We start from the raw sequence: 13,697 nt of genomic DNA on the forward strand, positions 1-13,697 counted from the left end.
TGCACAGTTGGTGAGGTGCATCACTGCAGGCAGCTCAGCTCTCCCAGCATTGTCAGCACCACAGTATTGAATTAGATACACTATGATCTGATGCATGATGACAAATCTCATGTTGCACAATTCACTCAAAGTACGTGGGTAAGTGGTATAAATATACACCTTGTCATCTGTTACAGTGCTTAGGAAACCTGATTGCCTTTCTGCTCAGCCTAGCATGGAAGGCTGTATCTGGCAGCCTTCCTACATTCCACCCCCTCTCAGGCTTCTCATGTGAACCAGGTTAGCCAGAGACCAGAGGGGTCAATCCACAGCAGATGCCTCAAGGCAAATACAGAAAGCATGCTCCTCAGCAGAGATTTATGAGAAGCCAAGATGCTTCAACTGATCTCTCAGGCTAATTTCAGTATCAGCGTTTGCATGACAGAACTGGATCTACCTAAGGGAAGAGGCAGTGCTGTGGAGCTCTGTCCTGTGAATATGGTAACTCTCATACAGATGACCTGGATAACGTAACACAGTCAGAGGTGCTAGAGAAGGGGCTTTGGGGATGCTCCTGCCTCTGTCAACTTTCCAGATAAATGTATAGGTGGACAGAAGACTAGCTTTTGGAGTTCACAGATGGATGAGACTTTTTATGAAGAGTTTTATGGAGCATCATAGATTATTTCTTTCTCTGGAAGCAACTACCAGAATAAAAGGTTTGTTTAATTGATGTACTCACTGCAAAATTTTTTTGGGCCTTGCTCTGATGATAACATGGAGCTGGAGTAGGTGAGTTGTAATTCAATGAGTAAGACCACTTCCTAGATCTTTGGGAGGATGAGGGAATGTATGGTTGTGTGAGACAGGAGTATCAACCAAATGAAGCACTGTCTTGTTATCAGAGCCCAGAAACCTTAACTGCACACATCAGGGCCGCTTAGCCAAGAGAGCAAAGGGTGCTGCTGTGGGCATGGCCCGTGATGGGTGGGGTCAGCATGCCGCAGAGGGGGGCTGTGAAAGAGGCTTCCATGTGCTTCTCACACTGCAGCCATGGCAGGTTTTCCCCATGCTCCCTGGGAACTGCTGACAGCCCACAAGTCCCAGTAGTGTCCCTAAAAGCTGAGTCTGCTAAGCATTTTGGAGGTACATTTAGCAGCTCCCAGGACTGCATCCCAAGTTTTCACCATTTTCATTTACAGACTTGGAGAAGTCAAAGACAACCTCAACATAGCTTGTGCATATTTTTTAGAGGGTTCTGTTTCTAAACTGCATTAGAAGCCGGAGATGCTTCATGTGCATGACAGAGAGGATGACCCACTATGTGGTACAGCAAGAAGCTTCATGGCAAAGAAACCAGAACCCCAGTCCTTTGTATCCCAGCTCTGGAAAGGTCTTGTAGGCTCTGCAAAAGAGCCAGGGGTGAGGAGGGGATGCAGAGGTCAAAGGCAGAGATTAAGTACTCAGGATCACCCCTGGGTAGACTGGCAGTGATCAGATGCCATGATGGAATGGGGCAGTAGAAAGAAGTGGATTATCACATTTAGGGACAGAAGGGAGAATGAAGGAAGAACAGACAGGAAGAACAAACACTGCAGAAGACAAAGACCATCACTGCACTGGTGGGTTGGGGAGGACAAGCAATTTAGCAGGGAGGTGTATGGAATTTGGGACACCTGAGACCCACTGCAGTCATCTACCAAGCAGTCAGACCCTCGTCAGTCAGTGGGCTTGCTTCCCAGTACCATGGGCTGACATTCACAGTTCTACCAAGAACTGTGGTGAGCTGTTGTAAACCGTCCAACACTGGAGGATGGACCCAGACATGCCCTCTCAGCCCACTGGTGGCTGAAGGCCCTGGTCCCTCGTGTTGTCACTAGAGGTCAGTGCAAGCCCAGCAAATGCCTCTGCTGAATTTATGTTTCTATGTGGTACGGTCATCCCCAGTCGAGGACAGTGCTGATTTATCACAGTATAATTCAGAAATGGGAGCATGCCCCAGCCCCACTTGGCAGCCCTCGGATGGGCTCCCTGCTGACCTGTGGCATGTCATGAAAAAGAAAAATGCAGCATCTTGTAAGAGGTGACATCATAGGAGTGTTTCTCACCAGAAAGAAACCTGGAGGGCAAATGGAAATGGAGGAAGAAACTCTGTGGGGGAATCGGCAAAACTTTGGATTCATCAGTCTGGAACAGATGACCATGGCTCTTTTCCCTTTGGCTACTGAGAGCTGTTTTGGGCTCAGGGAGGTAAAGGTTTACCCTTTTCTCCTGTAGTTAATACCAACCCGTCTGCTAAGTACAGACAGAGAAACTGAGGCAAAGAAATAACATCAACCTGGGAGAAGCAGACTGGAAGCAGAGAATGAAGGAAGTGATGGGATGGACTGAAGATAAAAATACTTCAGAGTTTTAGGACCTCAACAGTTCCTGCTTCATGGGGGCACCATTTCTAGCTAACTCCCCTTCACTTCCAGTGGATCTTAAGAAAACAGGGTCTTTCTCAATTTTGCAAATAGCAAGTCTTAGGTCCCTAAAGACTGATTGCAGCACATCAGTAGCTAAACCTGTATTAAAGCAACCAGATTTCAGGGGTGTGGTTTTAATCCTGATGATTTGCCAGTGAAATCTGTGGAAGCTGCAGAGGCTTAGCAAGGTCCATCAGTTTAAGTACCTCACTTCAAACACCCAAGACAAAAAAATTGGACACAGGCACCCAGTAGAGACCTTGAAACCCTGCAACTGAGACACAGAGAGAAGAGTTCTTTTGTTTTGTTTTGTTTTGGTTTTTTTTTTTTTTTGCCATGTGTCTACCAAAAGATTTGCAATGACCTTGATGCAATAAGGGCAAAGTTTGTATTTGCAGTGCAGTAAATCTAGTGGTCCCTGTTGTATAATTGCTTGCCTGTAGAGAAGCATGACTATAATATATATCACAATGTCACTTAGGCCAACACATATGCTATAGATAAAACTACTACTTGCTCAGAGAATCCACAATCAGGAAAATTAACCCGTTCTTAACCTTTTGCCAATTTCAACTGTGTTGCACATGTATCCAAATACCAGCAAAGCTTTTGTGCCAGAGTAGAGTCAGATATATTTGGAATTCAAGTGGAAAACACTACACAGCCCTGCTTGTGTCATGCCAGATGGAGCTAAGAGAACAAATCCACATCCCTATATTGTAAACTTACTCTTTTCCCCAGAATCACTGATCTGAGTGGGATTCAAGTAAAATGGAGCTCTTCTTCCATCAGGGAGCGCTCTCTGTGAGAAGGTGCAATGGATGGGAAGCCACAGACCCTGAGCCCTTGTTTCTCCTCTCTTTCACTGTCTGGAATTTCTGTTTATAACAGTGTTCTTCATATGCATGGATTTACCTCAACTCTCATAGTTCCACATCACCTACTTTACAAAAATCAAAAACATGGCTGTAAAGTCACCTCCAGCAGGTCTGGAAAGACAGATTTCTAGTATGAGAGAGAAATCATATTACCTCTGCTTTCTGGTTTTATGAAAACCTTATGTCTGATGGTTTCTGACAAGCAAAACAAAGCTACTGTATAGACTCCTACTTTCAAGACAGCCAGATCAACAGGCACGAAATAGGCACCACTTGATATTATCTAACCAAAAGCACCCTTCTCACAGTCTGATCCCCAGCCCTTCCAGGGGTGGGCTGACTCATACATGCCTTGTCACACCCCCACCACACTGCTTCGGTGGGGACTGCATTCCTCTTGCTTCCCAGTGCTGCCACCTTCCAGAGCTCCCACTGGTATTCAAAGGGCAGAAGTCTGGCTTTAATCCTCAAAGCCATCAGCAATTATCTTGCATCACGTTTGCCACTTTTCTCTGTCACATGTGCACTCTTAGCTCCCACCAGAGTTGAAAGCTTCCAACAGCCCTTGCCTTTTCAAAGAGCACTGCAGACAGCCATTTACACTTTAAATAGACATTAAAATGAAGCCACCTGCATGCCTTCCAGTTCCCGAACTGCAGAGCAGAGCAATGGATAATGGAAGTGTACCAACACATCAACAGTTTCCACTAGCAACTGCTGCAGAATAGCTTGACACCAACTTCAAATATGGACAGGAAATGGCTTTTGATATCAAATGTAAGTTTCAACCCCACAAGAGTCTCTAAAAATAAACATTTTGTTCCTACGTATCCTTGATTTGATACCAAATGGATTGTGGAAAGGGACCAAACTCTAGAAACAGAAATAATAATAGAGGTACAGTTTTAATTAACTCATCCTATATTATTCCCTTTTCTACTGGACCCCCTGCCTCACTCAGCACACAAAAGTGCTCTGTGGATGAGGCTGTCCTCGTTATTCACTCTTGTGGCTGTATTTATCTGCACGCCAGCAGCGCACTGCACAGCATACAGGACTCCTTTCTGGGCTTTTCAATTTGCCTCATTATTATCACCATCAAGCCATTCCCAAACCCAAAAGGACTTTTGTCTTCCAGTCACCCCTACAAAACCAAACTATTATCACAGATATTTTAGAAACAGGGGAATTGATTCATAGGCAGATCACAGCTAAAGATCTGCAATGCTGGCCATTAATTCGGGCCACCACAGTGGCCTCTTACATACAAAACAGCTCATGGCCATTGCTGAAAAGTTGAGGGGGGACATCACATTCAGAGTCCACAGTAAAGGCAGAGAGGGAAGAGTGTATTTCTACACCCACTATAATATTATCAGTATAGCAAGCTGTATTTGTCTTCTTGCTTGCAAAAAGAGGTTGAAGAAAAATTGCATGCCTCTCCTTAAGCCACCAGTCACCTCAGGTCAGTATTCCTGATGTGGGGAACACCAGGAAACCTCTCACCAGTGTAAACTCTCTGGATGGGTAACACAAGAACACAAAGACAAATGTCAAAAGGATCAATTAATCTTAGGTACCTCTGTCAAGACACCAATAGCCCATGTATAAAAATCTCTATGCACTCAAAGCACAGCTGCCATAGGATTCAGCTGCAGTGAGTTCTGCAAAGCAGGCCCCAAGGGCTGCCTTCAGCCCCTTTCCTTCCCTGCAATAAGTCATGCTTTTAAACAATTGAGCACAAGCTCTGTCTTGGCTAAGGACCAAGTGCCACACATTTGCATCCCAACTTTACGCCTTCTTGCGCATTGAGCCCATCCAGATGGCAGGGTGTATTCGAAGCTTAATGATCTGCTTTCCCTCCCTCCAGTATGGGCACAATAAATCACTGGCAAATCTTCCTGATGGTCTTTTAGAGGGAAGACAGATCAAACACATATAGTGAGTTTCAAAATACCAAGTCTTCAGGAAAATTATGGTCTGCAACATTGGTACAGAGCATGGATTCAACTGGATAACTTAAAATGCCTGCAACTAAGCTTTCCCTGCCAGTCCACCCTTCCCAAATCCCTATGCCCTGCACTTTCTCCTTTGCCAGGCAAAGATTTTGCCAGACCTGGCTTGCTTGCTCTACTCTTGATCACCACAGTTCCTTGCCTGCTTCAAAGAAATCATCTTTTAGCAACAGCACTCAGACCAAAACTTTTGAACAATCTCAAGAGAAGCTAGAGTTTGGTCTTTTGAAGGCTGGGCACAGAGACTGCAGGAGACTTGGCTTTCAGGACAGAATTTTACACACCCAAGCCATGACCAGGAGATGTATGTGCTCACGACATGAGACCCAGGTACATCTTCTGCCTACAGAGCACAGCACAGGACACAGGGATCTGTTTACAGGACTAGACCTTAAACACCAGAGAGAGATCCTAAGATATTATTACATGTGGCTGTATAAAAAGCTTTCATTGTTTGATGAGAGGGTAAAGTGGCACACACAAACTGAGTCTCAGCAAATGGCCACAGCAGTCTGAATGCCCCCCACAACATAACACAGAAAGTTTTGCAGAGGCAGGCATTCCTCTGATTTGTCCTGACAGCATTAAACAGCCTTAATGTGGAGGTACTTCTGTGTCCAGCCTGGGGACCTGCACCTCATTCTCTTCAAACTTTTCAATATCTGCAGGGACTAATATAAGGCTTTGTGCTTTGCAGTACTTACTGCCACTGAGCTCTGACCTCTCCTCAAGCTGCTTCCACTCTGCCTGATAAGTGAGGTTCTATGTAGAAGCACCATGCACTCTTGTATTTAAAGATCAGTGAATTGTTTGGGATGCCAAACAATAATTCAGTTTCACACCAAACTTTATTGCTACATTTCCTGGGTAATCAAGTCTTTTTATTGTCAAAAGACTGTTTTCCAGTGTGTAGACTTTTAAGAAGAAATTCCCTGCTCTGGAGTTCACTGTGTTTCTGGCTACTTAAACTGGATCTGACAAGTTAAATTATTTGTATGCCTTAAGCTAACCATCTGCATGGGAGTAAGCATCAGGTACAGCTTATATGTAGCATACTCCACAAAATATAAATTAATCCACATGTGCATTCAAACAAAATGTCAATGCTATATCTCAAAGAATATGGGAGAAAAGGCCAGGGGCCAGTGAAATAATTTTCAGCTTTTAAGTGACAGACAATGGAAGCAATCTAGTCTTGCATCTCCTAAGTACTGGCAGATTGGCCAGGATTTGGATGCTAACAAAGAAATTCAGTACATGGGCCTGGTTTCAATTAATAAGCATGTGGCCATATGGCTCTGTGTGTGTATGTGTTTATACCAAGTGTTCTTTCCTGGTAATGGGCATTGCATAAGTACAAGCATGCGTGTGCCTGTGAAGACAGGTTCAGAGATAGTTCAAAAATGCCTAGCAGCAGAGGCAAAATTTGGTGTTGACAACCAGAACAAAAGGTTTCTTCCCTGGCAGGAAATCAGAGCCACGCGGCAGCAGTGAAAGCACCAAACACGATATGCTGACCATACAGGATCTGCCAAACTGGGACAAACCTCACCCAGGGAGACAGAAGGACCAAATACAACCAAACCTGCTCCTGGGAGGCACACCAGCCAGGCTGACCTGCTCTGTCTGCCATGCAAGGAGGCAGAGACTCACAGTGCCTCCTGCTTTAAGTGGATGGTACCACTCTCCTGTTGCTGTGACAGATCCTGCTGTTCTGCTGCTCTGGGCAGCCTGACTACCAAGGAAATGTCCTGCTCTGCCCCTGTCTGCAGCCAGCCTACCTGCGTGCATGTCAGACCACACACATGCTTTGGATTTGTCAGCAAACCACACAGCTCTGTGTCTTGTCCACAGAACTTGCTTCTCCTGTATCTTTTTTTTTTTTTTTAAGAACAATGTAGTTGTCAGATCAGTAGGTGTCAGATGGGTAGAAGGAAAAAGAGGCAAATAAGATAAAATACTTTGTATGTGATAGGAAATTCATACCCAGCAATTTAAAACAATTTGTGCATCCATAAGCTTAATTTAATTCTTTATCTCCTCCATACCGTCTCAGTTTCTTAAGTTAGAACTGTTTCTGCAAATAATAGGCTAATTCAAAATGATGATGTACTAATGAGGTTGATGGTGATCATATAGGACCACAGACTCTGATAAGGTAGTTACCTGTTATTTTAGGGTTATCTTGACTTTTCAGCTCTACATGTCTTTCCTCAAGATGCACTAATTTTGCATTGTTCTAATTAATAGCCACTCTAAGCTGGCACACTTTCATACCTGTTTTTGTCAGTGCTTTAAGTAGTCCTTCAAGCCCTTAACTTTTGGTGCCTTCTTGCAATGCAGAGATAATCTCCTGTGACAAACAGCAATTAAAGACATAAAGAAATCCACAACAGATTTTTTTTTTTTACATGAGCACTTGCAAATATCTGAGAACCTTGGAAATACTCTGCACCTTGCATTAATTTTCCTGCCGAACTCCACACCCACTTCATTTCTCTGCATTTAAATATACCTTGTATTATTATTTTCCCCTCAGAATAATTCTAATTGTATAATTCACCTCTCAACCCCCAACCAGTGCTCAAATACAGCTTTAAGGGTTTTCATAAATCACAGTCTAGAGTATCCTGCAGTGCAATGACAGATCTAAGTACAAATATAAGCTTTTCAGAGAATCGGTGTCTGAGAATGGGTCTATCCTGCCACAACACAACCTCGAGAAGCATTTTTGAGGCCAAACCTCACCACCACAAACCTTCACTGGGCTGAAGAGCCTACTGTGAGGATTTCCAACTGGAAGTAATGAAAAGTAAGGATTCCCAAGGGTCTCAGAGCTGAGGGCTGAATGGGGAGAAGCCTACCAACAGAGAAAAGGGAAGGGAAACAGTAGATATTCAGCCACTCACTCTGAAAACAAAACTGTTGTCTGCCAACTTCCTTTGAACAGGAGCACAATGACAGCTCAAGGAGACCTCCATAAGCAAAAACCGTATCACACACCCCTGAAGTTCCAGCTCTGCTCAGGAGTACCAGAGGCAGTGCACAGCCAGTGACATGAGACATGTTGGCCAAGAAGAAAGAAGCAGAATGTTAGGATCTTGGACAAGTAAAGTGAGAAATACCGAGAGGTATCTCAGAGCAGCAAAGCCAGGAATAAGACTGGGACCAGAGCTGAGGAATGGCAAGAGGACTGGAGTGCTTTATGGATGGGGTTGAATTCCAATATTCATTCATCTTAAAAGCTTTTTTATTTCCTTTTGATTATGGGATGCAATTACATGCCAAAATTAATATCCTAAGACAAGACACAACACATGGATACCAACCAGGAGGGCAATAAGAAGAGACAATGAAGCAATTCTGGTCAGTCTGACAGATCATGAACTCAGCAGCCTCCTACCCACCCATATCCATTGACAGGCACATCAAACTTTGTCCTTCAGACTTTTTTACTATTTCTTAGAGAATTTAATTCCTTGTCTTTTTCCTCATCAGCATTTTTACTATGTATTTACTCCAAATCTGTAAAGGAACAATTGCCCAAAGTCTCATGACTGCCAGAAAAGAGGAAGGAAGTTTTGCAGATGAACCAAGGGAGAGGTCAGAAAACCAGCTCAGAATTCCTAAATAACTGTGCTCCTGTATCCACAGCAGCCCACACATGGCAAGCCAGCAGTGCGGTCTGACCTGCAAGTGAATGGGGAATCCACGTGGCATCTAACACATCCACAGCTGGTTTGAAGCTATAAATTTTCAGGTTCCAGCCTGACACCATGCTGGGACTTACCAGGGGGAAAAAAAAGCAAGCAATTCTTCCATCCTGGTGATTCATTCTTCCATGTCTCAGACATCACAGAGATTAAGCCAACCGTACCTTTTCAAGCATTGTTTCCCTCAATTAAATAGAAACCTAGGCACCCACAGCAATGTCTGCTATCCTTTACAAAAGAACTAACCACAGTAAATGCAAGTTTTCATCCTTGTAACATCTCTGAGGCCAATGCCAAGCATGTGATGGATTTAACTGGAGAGCATGAGGGACTTCATGTCTAAAAAATAGAAATTACTTAACTGAGTTGAAATCATTATCTTTATGGAAAGTAATGCAAGCTGATAATTTTGCTAAGGATGACAAATTTACTTCTTCCAGCATAATTCATCCTAGAGAACCTGAGTGTACTTTCTGGATGCCAAACACCAGCTACTATTACATTTTTGCAAATGTCTTGACAAGCAATTAAAGTTATCACAGCTCTTAGGCAATTTCTTCCTCTAAGAGTATAAAATAACCCAAATATGTGGTAGCATCAGTAACTGGCAAAGAGGGCAAGTACCCTCAGAAGACAAAACTGTGATGTACCTCCACTTGAAAGAGCACTCTACCTTCAAGCTTTTAATGTGAAACCCAGGCACTAATAATGCCATCCACTAATTTTGCCTCAAGTTTTAGTCAGACCAGAATGTCAAGAAAGATGTAACAGAAACTGAACTAGAAACAGAGGGGCAAAAACCTAGATGAGTAAAGAGACTGTGGCATAAAGAGAAATGATAACCATTATCTTTGCTTCAAGAGGCAACAAATAAGTGAGGCCAACAATAAATAAATATCAAAGAAAGTTGAAGGCAGAACTATTGCCTTGTACAGGAGAAGGGGATTCAATTACAATAGAGGCAAGTACAGTGAAATGTTTTCCACGTGGCATCTAAATAATTTGTGGAACTTCTTGTTGGAAGATGTCATTCAGGTTAAGAATTTAGCAAAATATAGAGCAGGATTCATGCATCTTGTAATAGATGGGAATTTTTAGGAGCTTTGTGTATTGCAGGGTATAAAAACCAGATTCTAAGTGCCAGGGATTAAGCAGAAATATCCCTCTGGGAAGGTTATCCTTGAACAATGTCTTTTGAGGTGCTCCCATTTCCCCTGAATTGCTACACACAAGCCAGAGGTAGCCTACCTCACCCTGATCTCATCTACAGGATAATTCCAGAGAAGTGTTATCACAGCTGAATGGAGGAATTGCATGCTGTTTAATCCGAGCCCATTGGAAATTCCTGGCAGCATCTCAGGCTGCACTGTTAGGAGATCAATTATTACACCAATAAAAGAAATTAAAAGCTTTGTCAGAAAACCATCAGAAGTGTGACTGCCCTAAAACATACACAGGCCAAATTCTCTGTTGTTGCTCAGCTGGAAGAGGGCCCTCCCCCATTCCTGCCCCAGTTCCATGCCACAGAAGGAGAGAAGCAGATTGCAAAGAGCAATTCCTCGCAGTACCCCAGGTGAAAGCAGCACTTTCCCCAGTTCCAGTTATTGTTAGTGGAAAAGTTCCTCCTGGGCTGATTTGCATTGACCTACAGAGACACATATGTGAATGCAGTTAAGTGTTGACCTCAATGTCACACAATAAGAGTAGCAGTCACAGCATAATGGCTTAAGGCTATTGCACAATTTATTGAACACAGGGAGGCTCTGCCTGCCTGGTGGGAGCTGGGCTGGCAGCACTACAGTTATTCCAGCAGCCCTTGGCCCCGCAGCAGCTGGGAGAGCAGAGCTAAGGGTGACAAAGATCACTTCGGAGATAGGCACCAGGATGTTCTCATCAGTGTGAGGAAATGAAATCGTGACTGGCTATGGGGGAAGAGAGGGAGGTAATGGAGTTTTTTTCATGGATCCCGAAGTTTTAGTTCATGAGAAAGGAACATACATTCTCGAGATGAGGCTACTATCTCCAAATATAAGGCAATTTGCCTTTAGGATGCAAATTACAATACTTCTGCAGACTTCAGGAGAAAAATTCAGTGGCACACTAGCCCCTAATTCCAGATAACTGTGTTAGAGGGCTTTCACAAGCCTCTTCTGCAATCTCATAAGTCAGCACAGATCATTTCAGTGTCTGCAAATTGCTTAACTCAGTGCACCCAGCTCCTCATAGGAGCCTGCAGTGTTTCACTAGACTTGTTCCACCCTCTCCTTGCTGCCTCTCTCACACATGAGTGCTCACACTTAGGAGAACAATTTTCCACCTCTGAGTGAAAGGTGACATCTCTTCAGGAGGGTTGTTCAGCAAGCAGGCAATTTAATCTAAGCTTTCAGAGTTCTCTTGCCGTCCAGTGGCTTGGCTTGGCTACCTACAGCTCTGCAGTGCTTCTAAATCCTTTGTTCTGTAGGGATTTGATTTTTATTTTCTCTGAGATTGGAAAAGAAAAAACCTTTTTTTAGCATGTACCAGGGGCTGGCTTAGGAGACTAAAACATGGAAGGTCATCAGTTCAAACCAAGCCATATCATTGTGAAAATGCTAACAAGCCTGTGATAAGAAGGGAACTCTCCTGCTTTATACAAATTATTTGATCACAGAAGGGCCATCAAGTCTATCAACTTTGTACTATGTCACAGACAGGATCCTAATGTCATCTACTATATAACCCATACCTCTCCACCAAAGCTAGATCAAGGCCAGATCTGCTTTCTTTGCAATATCATGCCATCATCAAATTGATTAACTATTCAATTGTCTCAGCAGCCTGGCAGGGCAGGTAATGACTATTATTGCTATTCGATGCAGGAGAGAAATTGCGGATAAGAAATCACTTAACTCACAATCAAGAGAGTGATCTGAGAACAGCCTGGCTCCCAGGTGTCCTCCTAACCCCTACAGCTTTTACTTAGCAACAAGATGAAGACACAACCCATGTCATAAGGAAATTTATACAAACTATCTGCCAGAGTGAAATTTTATAAGTGACCACAATAATTGTTTTACCCATTTATGTGCAAATTGACAGCATTCCAGTCATCAAATTGGGGTGGTTCATGTCCAGAAAACAAGCAATCCAAATCTGCTGTAGTTCTCAACATGATGATTGGAGGATCGGGTTGACCCCAAGTCTGCAGCAAGTTCTCCTCTCTAGCTGCTCCTAGGCTGACCTTAGACACACAGCATCATTCACATTCCATCCTGGAGCCACCTAGCAAGGAGCTCACTGCCAGCACCCTGAAGAGACTGCATGGCCACCTTGCTCCCAAAAGTAAGAAGACATAAGTTATCTGAACCTCCTGGGAACAAATTTTTAAGATCCCCAGGTGTGTATGCACATGAACACACACACACACACTAAAGCTTACTGCACGTCCAATACCAAAAAAAATCACATATGCCCTCTCAAGCAGTATGTGCTCTTTTCCTCTTGTAAGTCAGACTTTCTTTCCTTCCATGCTGACTCTTGCTTCTTCATCACACGGGACAGCTGCCTCCTTCCTCAGCTAGGAAAAAAGGAACACATTGCTTCCTTCTTGATTTACACTTCTTGCTGTCTTTCACCATCCAGTCCAGCTCACAAATCACAGCCCCACTCATTCAGAAGAAGATAGTTTCTTCCAGAGGTTTCTGGGATGTGCCAGGAACACAGAGATGAGAGATCCTCCATGACAGACATCTTGAGGAGAGTGTTTACATCATAATTGTCTGTATTCTATGATTTCTTAAAGTAGAGCAGCTCCTGTTCTCCAGATGGATCGGCAGAGATTATATCCATTGTGTCTTTTAGACACAATGTGGTTGTCTGACAACAACATGAAGATGGTTTGGTTTTCAGAGGCAAAAAGAGAGGTGCTCCACAGCTTGATATTACAGGGATGAGCACACCAGGAGAGTAAGATGTGTGTCTAACCTAGAGGAACTGACTTCTGATCATGACATCTTTTGGAGGCATGACACCAGAAGACATGTCCCTCTGGTCTAACCAAACACAGACAATCTTTTGTTTTTAAGAGTCTGGGGAAACCAGCCAGATAGTGGTGCTGCTACAGCTAAAGTGCTTAAGAAGGCTGAAGGAATGGTGACACCTAGAAAATGCAGTAGAACTGCATGACACTTCATGTATCCTTCCTCTCCCCTTCTTTCACCACTTCCCCTGTTCTACTCCAGAGACTCAGACACCTTTATAGAGAGCTGTTAAAAATTTGGTTCCAAGATGGAGGTTTAAAAGGAAGGGTTTGGGCAAAGTCGAAGTTTCAGTAGTTGATAATTTGAAATTAATTATAACTCAAAAACACACCCTGGATTTTCTTTAACTGCACAGCAACAGCTTCCATCAGTTTCCATTGCCTGCAGAGTAAATATGGCACTTCTCAGGCCAAGCCAATTTTCCAAGTAAACATTACTGAGCAACTGAACAAAACCACTCTTAATAGAAAGAACTGATGAAAATGTGTGGGAAAACTATTCGCAAAATGTTACACCAACATTTGCAAAATTCCTCCTTAAAAACACACACACACAAAATGAGCCTTACAAATGACCATATACGTTTGGATAAAACTCAAAAAATGAAAACAAAATGTTCAGTGAC

The 13,697-nt window shown here is 43.4% G+C and overlaps 1 protein-coding gene across 2 annotated transcripts in view; it reads right to left on the reverse strand.

Moving 5' to 3' along the window:
* The window catches only part of GSG1 (germ cell associated 1), a 74,944-nt gene that overhangs the window by 55,173 nt on the left and 6,074 nt on the right, over positions 1-13,697 (reverse strand). The window contains exons 2-3 of one of the 2 annotated variants that reach the window (XM_053978726.1): positions 7,796-7,839; positions 7,618-7,693 (exon numbers count right to left, since the gene is read on the reverse strand). The gene's annotated coding sequence lies outside the window, so the exon portion shown is untranslated. The remainder of the gene's footprint in view (positions 1-7,617; positions 7,694-7,795; positions 7,840-13,697) is intronic. The other variant, XM_053978727.1, reaches the window with a different exon arrangement.

This window comes from Vidua macroura, chromosome 5 (genome assembly GCF_024509145.1).
Source record: "Vidua macroura isolate BioBank_ID:100142 chromosome 5, ASM2450914v1, whole genome shotgun sequence".
Lineage (NCBI taxonomy): Eukaryota > Metazoa > Chordata > Aves > Passeriformes > Viduidae > Vidua > Vidua macroura.